Source organism: Bufo bufo, chromosome 10 (assembly GCF_905171765.1).
Source record: "Bufo bufo chromosome 10, aBufBuf1.1, whole genome shotgun sequence".
Lineage (NCBI taxonomy): Eukaryota > Metazoa > Chordata > Amphibia > Anura > Bufonidae > Bufo > Bufo bufo.
The window spans coordinates 77,104,345-77,118,492 of record NC_053398.1 but is presented as its reverse complement, the minus strand read 5'-3'; positions in this window follow the sequence as shown (position 1 = coordinate 77,118,492).

Sequence of the window (14,148 nt, the reverse complement as noted above, 5' to 3'; positions counted from 1 at the left end):
CTCTGGACCCACTCCAGCTCTGCTATGTCTGCCTTGTTCACAGGAGCCCAGAACTGTACACAGTACTCCATGTGTGGTCTGACACAAAATTACTGCTTGATGGTGATATAGCAGCGACAACTAACAACTGATTGAAGCCTGCCATATATCAGCTTCCAAAAAAATAGTAATAGAGGTTTTCCATATACCTGCGTCCACAACATTACAGCTTGAGGGTAATATACCAACATCAACTAATAATTGATTAAGGCCTGCCATATATCAGCTTTCACAAAATAGTGATAGAGGTTTTTAACCACTTGCCATCTGGGCCATTTGCCCCCTTCCTGACCAGGCCTAATTTTGCAAAACTGACATATCTCACTTTATGTGGTAATAACTTTAGAACGCCTTTATTTATCCAAGCCATTCAGAGATTGTTTTCTCGTGACACATTGTGCTTCATGATAATCATAAATTTGAGTCAAAATATTTTACCTTTATTTATGAAAAAATCCCAAATTTACCCAAAAATTTGAAAAATTTGCAATTTTCTAAATTTCAATTTCTCTGCTTTTAAAACAGAAAGTGATACCTCATAAAATATTTATTACTTAACATTCCCCATATGTCTACTTTATGTTGGCATAATTTTGGAAATGTCATTTTATTTTTTTAGGACGTTAGAAGGCTTAGAAGTTTAGAAGCAATTCTTCAAATTTTTAAGAAAATTGCCAAAACCCACTTTTTAAGGACCAGTTCAGGTCTGAGGTCACTTTGTGGGGCCTACATAGTGGATACCCCCATAAATGACCCCATTGTAGAAACTACACCCCTCAAGGTATTCAAAACCGATTTTACAAACTTTGTTAACCATTTAGGCGTTCCACAAGAATTAAAGGAAAATGGAGATCAAATTTTTTAATTTCACTTTTTTGGCAGATTTTCCATTTTAATCCAATTTTTTCTTTAACACATCGATGGTTAACAGCCAAACAAAACTCAATATTTATTACCCAGATTCTGCGGTTTACAGAAACACCCCACATGTGGTCATAAACTGCTGTATGGGCACACGGCAGGGCGCAGAAGAAAAGAAACTCCACATGGTTTTTAGTTGCCATGTCCCATTTGAAGCCCCCTGATGCACCCTTACAGTAGAAACTCCCAAGAAGTGACCCCATTTTGGAAACTAGGGGATAAGGTGCCAGTTTTATTAGTACTATTTTTTGGTACATATGATTTTTTGATCATTCATTATAACACTTTATGGGGCAAGGTGACCAAAAAATTGGTTGTTTTAGCACAGTTTCTATTTATTTATTTTTACAGCGTTCACCTGAGGGGTTCAGTCAAGTGACATTTTTATAGAGCAGATTGTTACGGATGTGGCGATACCTAATATGTATACTTTTTTTTTCATTTAAAGTTTTACACAATAATAGCATTTTTGAAACAAATAAATTATGTTTTAATGTGTCCATGTTCTGAGAGCTATAGTTTTTTTATTTTTTGAGAGATTTTCTTATGTAGGGGCTCATTTTTTGCGGGATGAGGTGACTGTTTTATTGGTACCATTTTGTGGGACATACGCATTTTTGATCACTTGGTGTTGCACCTTTTGTGATGCAAGGTGACAAAAATTGCTTGTTTTGACACAGTTTTTTTTTTTTTTTTTTACGGTGTTTACCTGAGGGGTTAGCTCATGTCATATTTTTATAGAGCTGGTTTTTACGGACGCGGCAATACCTAATATGTATACTTTTTTTTATTTGTTTCACTTTAACACAATAATAGCATTTTTAAAACCAAAAAAATGATGTTTTAGTGTCTCCATGTTCTAAGAGCTATAGTTTTTTTATTTTTTTAAGAGATTTTCTTATGTAGGGGCTCATTTTTTGCGGGATGAGGTGACGGTTTTATTGGTACCATTTTGTGGGACATACGCGTTTTTGATCACTTGGTGTTGCACCTTTTGTGATGTAAGGTGACAAAAATTGCTTGTTTTGACACAGTTTTTTTTTTTTTTTTTAACGGTGTTCACCCGAGGGGTTAGGTCATGTGATATTTTTATAGAGCTGATTTTTACGGACGCGGCAATACCAAATATGTCTATTTTATTTTATTTTTTCTATTTTTAATTATTATTTTTTTATTCCTTACTTGGGGACTTTTTTTTTTTACATGTGAAACTTTTTTTTATTTTATTTTTTCAACCCTTTATTTATTTTTATTTTATTTTACACTTTTCGTCCCCCATAAGGTCATACAAGACCTCTGGGGGACATTTGCTTCACTTTTTCTTTTTTTTTTTTCACTGTTGATTTCTCCTGTAACTGGGGCTGACATAGTAGCCCCAGTTACAGAAGAAATGCACCCCCAGAGAGGCTGTACAGCATAATACTGTGCTGTACAGCCTCAGAGCAGGGCTGATCGAGGTCTGTGGATGACCTCACACAGCCCCTGCACTCTCCGGTCCCGGCGGTCCTGCTCTGCATGCACAGCGCTCGATGAGCGCTGTGTATGCAGCGATCCAGAAGGCAGGGACACCTGGGCACTGTCCCTGCCTTCTCTCTGGGTTGCCCTGCTGTCACTGACAGCGGGCAACCCGATCAGCAGCTGCACGATTAGCGTGCAGCTGCGATTTCTGAAAGGACGTTTTAAAACGTGCTTTCAGAAATAGAGGTCCACCCATAGGACGTTTATATCCTATGGGCGGACGGGAGGAGGTTAATATACCTATGTCCACAAAATTATTGCTTGAGGGTAATATACCAGCTTCAACTAACAACTGATTTAGGCCTGCATATATCAGCTTCTAAAAAATAGTGATAGAGGTTTTCCATATACCTGTGTCCACAAAATTACTGCTTGAGGATAATATACCAGCTTCAACTAACAACTAATTGTGGCCTGCCATATATCAGCTTCCACAAAATAGTGATAGAGGTTTTCCATAGAACTGTGTCTACAAAATTATTGCTTAAGGGTAATATACCAGCTTCAACTAACAACTGATTTAGGCCTGCCAAATATCAGCTTCCACAAAATATTGATAGAGGTGTTCCATATTCCTGCATCCACAAAATTACTGCTTGAGGGTGATATACCAGCTTCAACTAAAGACTGATTGAGGCCTACTATATATCAGCTTCCAAAAAATAGTAATAGATGTTTTCCATATACTTGCATCCACAAAGTTACTGCCTGAGGGTGATATAACAGCTTCAACTAACAACTGATTAAGGCCTGCCATATATCAGCTTCCACAAAATAGTAATAAAGGTTTTCCATATACCTCCGTCCACAAAATACAGATTGTGGGTTTTGATATACCTGCTTCAACTAAAAACTGCTTGAGGCTTGTCATATATCAGCTTCCACAAAATAGTGATAGAGGCTTTCTATATACCTGCGTCCACAAAATTACTGCTTGAGGGTAATATACCAGCTTCAACTAGCAACTGATTAAGGGCTGCCATATATCAGCTTCCACAAAATAGTGATAGAGGTTTTCTATATACCTGCGTCCACAAAATTACTGCTTGAGGGTAATATACCAGCTTCAACTAGTAACTGATTGAGGCCTGCCATATATCAGCTTCCACAAAATAGTGATAGAGGTTTTCCATATACCTGCGTCTACAACATTAATACTTGAAGGTAATATACCAGCTTCAGCTAACAACTGATTGAGGCCTGCCATATATCAGCTTTCACAAAATAGTGATAGAGGTTTTCCATATACCTGTGTCTACAAAATTATTGCTTCAGGATAATATACAAGCTTCAACAAACAACTGCTTGAGGCCTTCAATATATCAGCTTCCACAAAATAGTGATAGAAGTTTTTCATATACTTGCGTCCACAAAATTACGGCTTGATGGTGATATACCAGAGTCAACTAACAACTGATTGAGGCCTGCCATATATCAGCTGTCAAAAAATAGTGATAGAGGTTTTCCATATACCTACGTCCACAAAATAACTGATTGAGTGTAATATACCAGCATCAACTAACAACTTATTGAGGCCTGCCATATATCAGCTTCTGCAAAATAGTGATGGAGGTTTTCCATATACCTACTTCCACAAAACTATTGCTTGAGGGTAATATACCAGCTTCAAATAACAACTGATTGAGGGCTGCTCAATATCAGCTTCTGCAAAATAGTGATAAAGGTTTTCCATATACCTACGTCAACAAAATTATTTATTGAGGGTAATATACCAGGTTCAACTAACTACTGATTGAGGCCAACCAAATATCAGCTTCCACAAAATAGTGATAGAGGTTTTCCATATATCTGCGTCCACAAAATTACTGCTTGATGGTGATATACCAGATTAAACTAACAACTGATTAAAGCCTGCCATATACCAGCTTCCACAAAATAGTGATAGTGGTTGTCCATATACCTATGGTCACAAAATCAATGCTTGAGGATGATATACCAGCTTCAACTAACAAATGAATGAGGCCTGCCATATATCAGATTCCCTAAAATAGTGATAGAGGTTTTCCATATACCTGCGTCCACAAAATTACTGCTTAAAGGTGATATACCAGCGTCAACTAACAACTGATTGAGGCCTGCCATATATCAGCTTCCACAAAATAGTGATAGAGGTTTTCCATATTACTACGTCCACAAAATAACTGCTTGAGGGTAATATACCAGCATCAACTAACTGATTGAGGCCTGCCATATATCAGCTTCCACAAATTAGTGATAGAGGTTTTCCATATAACTACATCCAGAAAATAACTGCTTAAGGGTAATATACCAGCTTCAACTAACAACTGAATGATGCCTGCCATATATCAGCTTCCAGAAAATAGAGATAGAGGTTTTCCATATACCTGCGTCCACAACATTACTGCTTGAGGGTAATATACCTGCAACAACTAACAACTGCTTTAGGCCTGCCATATATCAGCTTCCACAAAATAGGGATAGAGGTTTTCCATATACCTGCGTCCACTAAATTTTTGCTTGAGGGTGATATACCAGATTCAACTAACAAGTAATTGAGGCCTGCCATATATCAGCTTCCACAAAATAGTGACAGAGGTTTTCCATATACCCGCATCCACAAAATACAGATTGTGTGTTTTGATATACCAGCTTCAACTAACAACTGATTGAGGCCTGCCATATATCAGCTTCCACAAAATAGTGATAGAGGTTTTCCATATACCTGCGTCCACAAAATTACTGCTTGAGTGTGATATACCAGATTAAACTAAAAACTGATTGAGGCCTGCCATATTTCAGCATCCACAAAATAGTTATCGAGGTTTTCCATATACCTGCGTCTACAAAACTATTGCTTGAGGGTGATATACCAGCGTCAACTAACAACTGATTGAGGCCTGCCATATATCAGCTTCCACAAAATAGTGATGGAGTTTTTCCATATACCAACGTCCACAAAACTATTGCTTGAGGGTAATATACCAGCTTTATCTAACAACTGATTGAGGGCTGCCCTATATCAGCTTACACAAAATAGTGATAGAGGTTTTCCATATTCCTACGTCAACAAAATAACTGCTTGAGGGTAATATACCAGCATCAACTAACAACTGATTAAAGCCTGCAAAATATCAGCTTCCACAAAATAGTGATGGAGGTTTTCCATATAACTACATCAAGAAAATAACTGCTTATGGGTAATATACCAGCCTCAACTAACAACTGATTGAGGCCTGCCATATATCAGCTTCCAGAAAATAGAGATAGAGGTTTTCCACATACCTGCGTCCACAACATTACTGCTTGAGGGTAATATAACTGCATCAACTAACAACTGATTTAGGCCTGCCATATATCAGCTTCCACAAAATAGTGCTAGATGTTTTCCATATACCTGATTTCACCAAATCAATGCTTGAGGGTAATATACCAGCTTCAACTAAAAATTGATTGAGGTCTTGCATATATGAGTTTCCACAAAATTGTAATAGTAGTTTTCCATATACCTGCGTCCACAAAATTACTGCTTGATGGTGATATACCAGCTTCAACTAACAACTGATTGAGGCCTGCCATATATCAGCTTCCACAAAATAGCAATGGAGGTTTTCCATATACCTGCGTCCACAGAATTACTGCTTAAGGGTGATATACCATCTTAAACTAAAAACTGATTAAGGCCTGCCATATATCAGCTTCCACAAAATAGTGATAGAGGTTTTCCATATACCTGCGTCCACAAAATTATTGCTTGAGGGTAATATACCAGCTTCAACTAACTACTGATTAAGGCCTGCCATTTATTAGCTTCCACAAAATAGTGCTGGAGGTTTTCCATCAACCTTAGTCCAAAAAATTACTGCTTGAGGGTAATATTCCTGCTTCAACTAACAACTGATTGAGGCCTGCCATATATCCGCTTCCACAAAATAGTGATAGATGTTTTCCATATACCTGCGTCCTCAAAATTACTGCTTGAGGGTGAAATACCAGCTTCAACTAACAACTGATTGAGGCCTGCCATATAACAGCTTCGACAAAATAGTGATAGAGGATTTCCATATACCTGCGTCCACAAAATTACTGCTTGAGGGTAATATATCAGTTTCAACTAACAACTGATTGAGGCCTGCCATATATCAGCTTTCACAAAATAGTGATAGAGGTTTTGCATACACCTGTGTCCACAAAATTACTGCTTGAGGGTGATACACCAGCTTTAACTAACAACTGATATAGGCCTGCCATATATCAGCTTCCACAAATTGTGCTAGATGTTTTCCATATACCTGCTTTCACAAAATCAATACTTGAGGGTAATATACTAGCTTCAACTAAAAATTGATTGAGGTCTTCCATATATGAGTTTCCACAAAATAGTAATAGTAGTTTTCCATATACCTGCCTCCACAAAATTACTGCTTGATGGTGATATACCATCTTAAACTAAAAACTGATTGAGGCCTGCCATATATCAGCTTCCACAAAATAGTAATAGAGGTTTTCCATATACCTGAGTCCATAGAATTTCTGCTTAAAGGTAATATACCAGCTTCAACTAACTACTGATTAAGGCCTGCCATTTATTAGCTTCCACAAAATAGTGCTGGAGGTTTTCCATATACCTGCGTCCACAAAATGACTGCTTGAGGGTAATATATCAGTTTCAACTAACAACTGATTGAGGCCTGTCATATATCAGTTTCCCAAAAAATAGTGATAGAGGTTTTCCATATACCTGCATCCACAAAATTACTGCTTGAGAGGGATATACCAGCTTATCTAACAACTGATTGAGGCCTGCCATATATCAGCTTCCACAAAAAAGCGATAGAGATTTTCCATATACTTGCGTCCACAAAATTACTGCTTGAGGGTAATATATCTGTTTCAACTAACAACTGATTGAGGCCTGCCATATATCAGTTTCCCAAAAAATAGTGATAGAGGTTTTCCATATACCTGCATCCACAAAATTACTGCTTGAGAGGGATATACCAGCTTCATCTAACAACTGATTGAGGCCTGCCATATATCAGCTTCCACAAAATAGCGATAGAAATTTTCCATATACTTGCGTCCACAAAATTACAGCTTGAGGGTAATATATCTGTTTCAACTAACAACTGATTGAGGCCTGCCATATATCAGCTTTCACAAAATACTGATAGAGGTTTTGCATATACCTGCGTCTACAAAATTACTGCTTGAGGGTGATATACTAGCTTTAACTAACAACTGATTGAGGCCTGCCATATATCAGCTTCCACAAAATAGTGCTAGATGTTTTCCATATACCTGTTTTCACAAAATCAATGCTTGAGGGTAATATACCAGCTTCAACTAAAAATTGATTGAGGTCTTCCATATATGACGTGGTATAGCAGCTTCAACTAACAACTGATTGAGGCCTATGATATATCAGCTTCCACAAAATAGTGCTAGAGGTTTTCTATATACCTGCGTCTTCAAAAATGCTGCTTTAGTGTAATATAACAGCTTCAACTAACAACTGATTGAGGCCTACCATATATCAGTTTCCCAAAAAATAGTGATAGAGGTTTTCCATATACCTGCATCCACAAAATTACTGCTTGAGGGGGATATACCATCTTAAACTAAAAACTGATTGAGGCCTGCCATATATCAGCTACCACAAAATAGTGATAGAGGTTTTCCATATACCTGAGTCCATAGAATTACTGCTTAAGGGTAATAAACCAGCTTTAACTAACTACTGATTAAGGCCTGCCTTTTATTAGCTTCCACAAAATAGTGCTGGAGGTTTTCCATCATCCTTAGTCCAAAAAATTACTGATTGAGGGTAAAATTCCAGCTTCAACTAACTTCTGATTGAGGCCTGCCATATATCAGCTTCCACAAAATAGTGATAAAGGTTTTTCATATATCTGCATCCACAAAATATAGATTGTGGCTTTTGATATACCTGCTTCAAAAAGCAACTGATTGAGGACTGCAATATCAGCTTCCACAAAATAGTGATAAAAGTTTCCATATACCTACGTCTACAAAATTACTGCTTGAGGGTGATATACCAGCTTTAACTAACAACTGATTGATGCCTGCCATATATATATTAGCTACCACAAAATATTGATAGAGGTTTTCTATATACCTGCGTCCACAAAATTATTGCTTGAGGGTAATATAAAAAGTTCAACTAACAATTGATTGATGCCTGCCATATATCAGCTTCCACAAAATAATGATAGAGGTTTATCATATACCTGCGTCCACAAAATTACTGCTTGAGGGTAATAAATCAGTTTCAACTAACAACTCATTGAGGCCTGCCATATATCAGCTTTCACAAAATAGTGATCGAGGTTTTGCATATACCTGCTTCCACAGAATTAATGCTTGAGGGTGTTATATCAGTTTTAACTAACAACTGATTGAGGCCTGCCATATATCACCTTCCACAATATAGTGATAGAGGTTTTCCGTATACCTGCGTCCACAGAATTACTGCTTGAGGGTGATATACCAGCTTCAACTAACAACTGATTGAGGCCTGCCATAATTTAGCTTCCACAAAATAGTGATAGAGGTTTTCCATATATCTTCGTCCATAAAATTACTGCTTGAGAGAAATATACCAGCTTCAACTAACTACTGATTGAGGCCTGTTATGTATCAGCTTCCATAAAATAGTGATAGAGGTTTTCCATATATTTGCTTCCACAAAATACAGATTGTGGGTTTTGATATATCTGTTTCAACTAACAACTGATTGAGGTCTGCCATATATCAGCTTCCACAAAATAGTGTTAGAGGTTTTGCATATACCTGCGTCCACAAAATTACTGCTTGAGGGGGATATACCATCTTAAACTAAAAACTGATTGAGGCCTGCCATATATCAGCTTCTACAAAATAGTGATAGAGGTTTTCCATATACCTGCCTCCACAGAATTACTGCTTGAGGGTGATATACCAGATTAAACTAACAACTGATTGAGGCCTGCCATATATCAGCTTCCACAAAATAGTGATAGAGGTTTTCCATATACCTGCATCCACAAAATACAGATTGTGTGTTTTGATATACCAGCTTCAACTAACAACTGATTGAGGCCTGCCATATATCAGCTTCCACAAAATAGTGATAGAGGTTTTCCATATAACTGCGTCCACAAAATTACTGCTTGAGAGCGATATATTAGATTAAACTAACAACTGATTAAGGCCTGCCATATAACAGCTTTCACAAAATAGTGATACAGGTTTTCCATATACCTGCGTCCACAAATTTACGGCTTGATGGTGATATACCAGCGTCAACTAACAACTGTCACGACTGTATGTGAGCAACAATAGTATACACAGTAAAAGAGCTACTGACCGGACCCAAACTAGGGAGGATAAAGGGTGACCCCTGTCAGACCCTCAAAGCTCTGCCTATGCTGCTAAAGCACATGCCCGGATCCAAATGGCGGAACGAGGCATGCCCACGTACCTAAGACTGATGACCACTGTAACCCCTACAATAGTGGAAGGGGCACGGCCACCAGTGCCCTACTCAGTATATGGAGGGAACCGTGGCCACCTCAGATCCAGTCAGAAAATAATCAGGTACACAACAATGTCTGTACACTTAGCTGAAGGTGTTGCAGCCGCAGAGAAGACGGATCCAAGGACAGCTGGCAATATCCGAAGTGCTTGCTGCAGCAGAACACAGGTCCAGTGAACTGATAGCTACAAGTGAAGATACTAAAGCAAGAGCTACAACTGAAATGAGAACTAAAATCCACGCCCTACAATAGGAGGAGGGGTGATATAAAGAGAGGGAAATCAAACGCATGAGGAACAGCTGGGAGGAAGGAAACCAAAAGTAAACAGAGCAGTGAGAACTCCTCCCAGCTCTAGTAGTGACATCATCACAGGGGTGGAGAAACAGAGCTGTGAGAACGTCCCAAAGCTCTGGTAGTGACAGTACCCCCCCCTCTACGGGTGGACTCCGGACACCCAGGACCCACCTTCTCAGGATGAGCCCTATGAAATGCCCTGATGAGGCGAGTGGCTTTAATGTCCGACACCGGAACCCACATCCTCTCCTCAGGACCATAACCCTTCCAATGAACGAGGTACTGAAGAGAACCGCGGACAATGCGAGAGTCCACAATTCTGGAAACCTCAAACTCCAGATTGCCATCAACCAAAATCGGAGGAGGAGGCAAAGAGGAGGGTACCGTGGGCTGGACATATGGTTTTAAGAGAGATCTGTGAAATACATTATGTATCTTCCAAACCCATGGAAGATCAAGACGGAAGGCAACAGGATTGATGACTGACAAGATTTTTTAAGGCCCAATAAACTTGGGACCCAATTTCCAGGAGGGAACCTTCAGTTTAATATTTCTTGTAGACAACCACACCAGATCACCCACATTCAGGTCCGGACCAGGCACACGTCTCTTATCAGCCACACGCCTATACCTCTCACTCATCTTTTTAAGATTACTCTGAATCTTTTGCCAAATGGTAGACAAAGATGAGGAAAATCTCTCCTCCTCAGGTAAACCAGAAAGAGCCCCTCCCGAGAATGTCCCAAACTGCGGATGGAACCCATATGCACCAAAGAATGGTGACTTATCAGAAGATTCCTGACGACGGTTGTTCAGAGCAAACTCAGCAAGAGGGAGAAATGAACACCAATCCTCCTGGTTCTCTGCCACAAAACAGCGCAAATATGTCTCCAGATTCTGATTGAGGCGCTCAGTCTGACCATTCGACTGCGGGTGAAAAGCAGAAGAGAAGGACAGCCGAACCCCCAGGCGAGAACAGAAAGCCTTCCAGAACCTGGACACAAACTGCGTGCCTCTATCGGAAACAATATCAGAGGGAATGCCGTGCAATTTAACAATATGGTCGACAAAAGCTTGCGCCAACGTTTTAGCATTGGGTAAACCAGGGAAAGGTACGAAATGAGCCATCTTGCTAAAACGGTCCACCACCACCAGGATCACCGACTTCCCCGAGGAACGAGGAAGATCCGTGATAAAGTCCATGGACAGGTGTGTCCAAGGACGAGAAGGTATGTGTAACGGGAGAAGGGAACCTGAAGGCCGTGAACGAGGGACCTTAGCGCGAGCGCACGTCTCACAAGCAGCCACAAAACCCTCCACCGACTTACGAAGAGCCGGCCACCAAAATCTCCGAACAATGAGATCTACCGTGGCTCTACTCCCGGGGTGACCAGCAAGAACCGTATCATGATGCTCCTTAAAGAGTTTGTGACGTAGCTCAGGAGGCTCGAACAACTTCCCAGAAGGACAACGGGCAGGTGCCTCAGTCTGGGCAGCCTGGACCTCGGCCTCCAAATCGGAATATAGAGCAGAAACAACTACCACCTCCGCCAAAATGGGACCCGGGTCCTCGGAGTTTCCTCCTCCCGGAAAACAGCGAGAGAGAGCATCAGCCTTCACATTTTTTATCCCAGGTTGGAATGTAACAACAAAATTGAATCTGGAGAAGAACAGAGACCATCTGGCCTGTCTCGGATTCATACGCCTGGCCGACTCCAAGTATGCCAGATTCTTATGGTCGGTAAAAACGGTGATAGGGTGCCTGGCCCCCTCCAACCAATGACGCCATTCCTCGAAAGCCAACTTGATGGCCAACAACTCCCTATCTCCCACATCATAGTTTCTCTCTGCCGGGGAGAGTTTTTTAGAGAAAAAGGCACAGGGTCGCCATTTGGCAGGAGAAGGGCCCTGGGACAAAACCGCACCCACACCCACCTCGGAAGCATCCACCTCAACAATAAAAGGTAAGGAAACATCGGGATGCACCAAGACGGGAGCAGACGAAAAACTCTCTTTAATCTTAGAAAAGGCTGCAAGCGCCTCCTCCGACCAAGAGGAAAAATCCGCCCCCTTTTTTGTCATGTCAGTAAGGGGTTTGACAACAGAGGAATAATTCAAAATGAACTTTCTGTAATAGTTCGCAAAACCCAGAAAGCGCATCAATGCCTTCTGATTCTCAGGAAGCTCCCACTCAAGTACAGCACGGACCTTCTCCGGATCCATGCGAAAACCAGAAGCAGAGAGGAGAAAACCCAGAAATTGAATCTCCGATACCATAAAAAGACATTTCTCCAGCTTGGCGTACAATTTATTTTCCCGCAGAATCTGCAGAACCTGAAAAAGATGATCCTGATGTTTCTAAACATCAGGGGAAAAAATCAAAATATCATCAAGATACACCAATACAAATTTCCCCATTAAATGGTAGAAAATACTATTAACAAAATGCTGAAAGACGGCCGGAGCATTCATTAGGCCGAAAGGCATAACGAGATTCTCGAAATGCCCGTTAGGGGTATTAAAGGCCGTTTTCCATTCATCCCCCTCTCTGACCCTGACCAGGTTGTACGCGCCTCTCAAATCCAATTTGGAAAACACTTTGGCCCCAACAATTTGGTTGAAGAGGTCCGGGATCAGAGGAAGGGGATAGGGATCGCGAATCGTGATACGGTTCAGCTCCCTAAAATCTAGACAAGGTCTCAGAGAGCCATCTTTTTTTTAACAAAAAAAAAACCCGCGGCCACAGGTGACTTTGAGGGACGAATATGCCCCTTCTCGAGACTCTCGGAGATATAAGTTCGCATTGCGATTCTTTCCGGTTGTGAGAGATTGTAGAGGCGTGCTTTTGGCAGCTTGGCGCCGGGAATGAGGTTAATGGGACAGTCAAACTCCCGGTGAGGAGGTAGCTCCTGGACACCGCTCTCGGAAAACACGTCCGAGAAATCAGAGAGAAATGATGGCACAGTTTTAGTAGACACCTCTGCAAAAGTCGCTGTGAGACAATTCTCTCTACAAAAGTCACTCCACTCATTTATTTGCCTTCCTTGCCAATCAATAGTGGGGTTATGTCTAGTGAGCCAGGGTAACCCCAAAACTAGAGGAGAAGGCAATCCGTTAAGGACAAACAAGATATATCCTCCACATGAGTGTCACCTACAGCTAGCCAGATATTGTGAACAATGCCCTTCAGAGATCTCTGTGAGAGTGGAGCAGAGTCAATAGCAAAAACAGGTATATCCTTTTCTAATGTGCAAACCTGAAAACCATGCATGGCTACAAATTGAGTGTCAATAAGATTGACGGCCGCTCCACTATCGACAAAAATCTCACAAGAAATGACTTTGCTCTCTAGCGCCACCCTGGCGGACAGGAGAAAACAGGAACTGCAGGTCAGAGGAAAAGCATCAATTCCTACATCAACTTTGCCCAAAGAAGCAGAATTTGATGATTTACCTTTTGAGGTTTTTCTCTTATTATCTCTCTTAGTACAGTTCAAGAATCTCCTAGACGGACAAACATTTGCCAAATGACCTATGCCCCCACAACAAAAACACACCATACTCTGAGGACTAAATCCTCTTTTATCAGGGGCAAGTCTACCTATCTGCATGGGCTCCTCCTCAGAGGGGAGCGAGACAGGATGAGGCCCCTGCACACTGAATGAGTCCGCACCACTGCCCCTAGACTGACAATGGCTGGACAGAGAGGTCTCGTTTCTTTCTCTTAGACGCCTGTCAAGGCGTACCGCCAATGACATGGCAGACTCTAAGGACGTTGGTCTCTCATGGAAAGCAAACGCATCTTTCAATCTCTCTGAGAGACCATGACAGAACTGACTCCGGAGTGCAGCATCATTCCA